The 4,265-nt window shown below is 43.0% G+C and overlaps 1 pseudogene; it reads left to right on the forward strand.

Moving 5' to 3' along the window:
• Positions 1 to 2,969: 2,969 nt before the first annotated feature.
• Positions 2,970 to 3,645, forward strand: LOC144534623 (uncharacterized; annotated as a pseudogene).
• Positions 3,646 to 4,265: the final 620 nt, after the last annotated feature.

Below are 4,265 nucleotides of genomic sequence, written 5' to 3' on the forward strand. Positions count from 1 at the left end.
TGAGTCAAGAGTAGGATTTGCAACAGGATGACAAGTAATGATTGCAGTGGTATAATCCTGCAGTGGTCACATTTAAGATACACAAATATGAGAATTCTTAGATATTTGAGGGTAGGTGGGTCTCGAGCTGGCTATCTTGGATTGTCAATTAATTCCTCATAGCTCAGGATAACTAGGTCCTTCATAAACACTGCATCAATCCCTCAGTATGGATAGGGTAATCTAGACACAGTAGTAGTAATGCCAGACCCCCGAATAGTGGCGCTTGACTGTTTCACCATCAATACGGGATCAAGTACCTTCTCTAATGACTCTAATATCAATGCCCTGCACTTACAGAGGCACCGAGCCTCCAAAATGTCAACAGTGGCATTTTATGTGCTAATGCCATATGGGTGCAGTGGGCTGGTAAAAAGCTTTTCCTCCTGCACGCTACGCTCAAATGCTAATACCTCGGCACTCTCTGGTCTGCTTCATTTTCAGTCCCCGTTATGCTAGATTAGCGGCTGACGTCTCGCAGCAAGTGGCCAGCTTGCGTTGATACAGAGGAAGTTGTTCGTGGGTGGCCATTCTGACTCAACCCCAACAGATTGGTGTGCTGTACAAAGTGAGTACATTCAGTGCTCTGCCAGGGCCCCTTCCGGTTCAGTTTCTGCACGGTGGCAAGGTAAAGGGCCTGAGTGCAACCTGTGCAACTTGTTCCACAGTAAGGAAAATTACATCTATATTTTCCACCCAGAAATAGCAACGTGGGCCTGGCACAGCGTTTTGGAGCCATGCATGACAGCACCAGAGAAGTGTGACAAAACAAAAGCCGCAGGAGATGTCACTCAACCTTGCTCATTTTGTTGACAAGATTTTAGACCTTTGCCCATATTTCCCCTGAAAAATAAAGAATTCTATTTTTCATAAATATGTTAGATTGCTTAAAGATTGTCCTCCATTTGTCACCACAAAACCTGAAATCCAGGTCCAGTAGTGAAGATAGGTAGAGTAAGATTTGGCCTAATAGCTTTGCTCTTTGACAGGCCTACAGTCTCTTTGTTCCTCATCACACTCCGTAACCTAACTGACGGCCATGATTCATTTTGTCACTCATCTCCCACACAAAGGCTGTCCTTGCCTTTTTGCCCTGTCAACTGACTTGCTCTAAATCTTTCTGTAAAGATGGGAATAGCGCCCAGGCTTTCCTCCCAGAATGGATTTGAAATTAGGTAGATAACCCCTGGAGCGCTTACTCTTTCTGCCATGCCTTGCACACTTGTCACGACCTGCAGGTGTCCTCATCCCCTTCACTCGTTCCCCCACTCGGCCTGTGATGTGACAGGAACAGAGCATACTGGTTCTCTGCAAATTGCAGTATGTAAAAAACGCTGAGGCCAGGAGAACAGTGGGGTTTATCTGCTCGCAGATCTGCAGATGAGCTGACTGATCTAAAGCAAGCAGGGCTCGGGGCAAAATGAGATTTCTAATACTAAACAAATTCTGAGGCAAGGCGGAACAGAAGACCAGAGCTCCCTTATTTACATAGGCTGGTATCACAAACACAAAGTGACAGGGAAGCAATCCAGGCAGGCAAAATGTCAACCTTGTTTGAGTGACCTCATTATGTAGATTAATACTGACATAACTTGCCATTTAGACAGGATCATGTAATCCTGGAGGTTAAGATTATTTGAGTATCAACAGCTTGTGAATGGGCGTAGGCCCATTCACAGATTCATTAGGCTGACCAAATAGAGTGAGAATTTGTTTTGTGATGCCTGAAAGCACTGCTGAAATGTCACTAAGATTTGATCCGTTTCAGGGTAGCAGTGTGCTGACATAAAGTACTTAAGCCACATAAATTCCTCTTGCAGTTGTAGAATCAAAAGCCCTATCCAGGTTATGTATGTGTACAGTTTATACATTTCCACGTGCAGCTTATTCAATCATTGTTCCTCCTCTCCATTGTTTTCCCATCTTGATTAGAAAACACATTATATAATTGTGGTTATTCACTAGTAATTATTCATCTGCCATTAAATTATAAAAGATCTACACTTAAACTCACTGCGAGTATCCACGTGTATACATCCACTGAGAACAATTTGTAAAAATGTCTAATTCAGAATTTAGAGCTACATTAATTACAAGAAAGAAAGAAAAAATAATCTGATCTATACCAAATGAATTAGGCCTGGGTGAGTGAATGCTGCAGGAGCAACTGGGTAATCGAAGATGGTCTTAAATCATCAGTTGTTCTACAATACCCCAACGGCAAGCCCAATGAAAGACTACTGCAAATTAAAAAATGACCATTTATTGGTCACCGCTTGAAGCTAGCTGCCAGAGCAGAAGCCCGATAGCTGTTCCCAGGCTTGTTCATGCCCATGTCCTTCCACGCCCCCACAGCAATGCCAAGATTAACAGCTCTGGCTTTTCTTATGAAAAAAAAATTACTTTTAATACATTTTTTACTCTAATCTTACTTGTTCGATGCAACCCATTTTTACAAAGTCACACAATGTTCAAATTAAGCTACATTTGACATTCCACATAGCTGATCTAACAGGCAGCTGGGGTATTTCTGCTTTAGGTGGCCATTTACTGCCCTTATTTTTTACTGTACTTTTGTCAGACATACTTTGCAGATTAAGATTTACAAAACAAACTTTTTATATGATGTATCATGTGAATTTTTAAAAAGTAAACTCAGCAAAAAAAGAAACGTCCCTTTTTCAGGACACTGTATTGTAAAGATAATTCTGTAAAAATCCAAATAACTTTACAGATCTTTATTGTAAAATATGTAGACAATGTTTTCCATGCTTTTCCAATGAATCATAAACCATCACTGAACATGCACCTGTGGAATGGTCGTTAACACACTAACAGCACACAGATGGTAGGGAATTAAGGTCACAATTTAAAAAACTCAAAACACTAAAGAGACCTTTCGACTGACCCTGAAAAACACCATAAAAAAGATGCCTGTGGTCCCTGCTCATCTGCGTGAAAGTGCCTTAGGTATGGCGCAGATGACTGCAGATGTGGCGAGGGCAATAAAATTGTAATGGCCGTACAGTGAGTCGCCTAAGACAGCGCTACAGGGAGACAGGAAGGACAGCTGATCATCCTCGCACAAGTAGCCCACGTGTAACAACACCTGCACAGGATCGGTACATCTGAATATCACGCCTGCGGGACAGGTACAGGATGGCAACAACAAACTGCCCGAGTCACACCAGGAGTGCACAACCCCTCCATCAGTGCCCAGACTTTCTGCAATAGGCTGAGAGAGGCTGGACTGAGGGCTTGTAGGCCAGTTGTAAGGCAGGTCCTTACTAGACATCACCGGCAACAACGTCGCCTATGGGCACAGACTGGCAAAAAGTACTCTTCACTGACAAGTCACGGGTTTTGTCTCACCTAGGGCGACGGTCGGACTCGCGTCGATCGTCGAAGGAATGAGCGTTACACTGAGGCCTGTACTCTGGAGCACGATTGATTTGGAGGTGGAGGGTCTGTAATGGTCTGGGGTGGTGTTACAGGATCATCACACTGAGCTTGTGGTCATTGTAGGCAATCTCAATGCTGTACGTTACAGGGAAGACATCCTCCTCCCTCATGTCGTACTCTTCCTGCAGGCTCATCCTGACTTGACCCTCCTCCTGCCACCAGCCATACCGCTCGTTCTGTGCGCGATTTCCTGCAAGACAGGAATGTTAGTGTTCTGCCATGGCCAGCGAAGAGCCTGGATCTCAATCCCTTGTCTTGGTGGAAGAGTGGGGTAACATCTCACAGCAAGAACTGGCAAACCTGGTGCAGTCCATCAGGAGGAGATGCACTGCAGTACTTAATGCAGCTAGTGGCCCCACCAGATACTGACTGTGACTTTTGATTTTGACCATCCTTTGTTCAGGGACACATTTTTCCATTTCTGTTAGTCACATGTCTGTGAAACGTTCAGTTTTGTTCTTAGTAGTTGAATTTTTTTATGTTCAAAGTTTTACACATGTTAAGTTGGCTCAAAATAAAAGCAGTTGAAAGTGAGAGGACGTTTCTTTTTTTTGCCGAGTATATATTCCTACATTACAACTGTATGATAAAGTAGTCACACATGACAGTAGATTAACTTTCTGTTGATCGACTAATCAATTTATCGGGTAATCATTTCAGATCTAATTTCCATTAAAAACATTTTGAACAAGACTTTTTAGATGCAGCAGTATTTTTCCATTGTGGTGTTGCTACTCTGAGTAAATGATTTAGATAACTTATCC

This window comes from Sander vitreus, chromosome 19, assembly GCF_031162955.1.
Source record: "Sander vitreus isolate 19-12246 chromosome 19, sanVit1, whole genome shotgun sequence".
NCBI classification, from domain to species: Eukaryota; Metazoa; Chordata; class Actinopteri; order Perciformes; family Percidae; genus Sander; species Sander vitreus.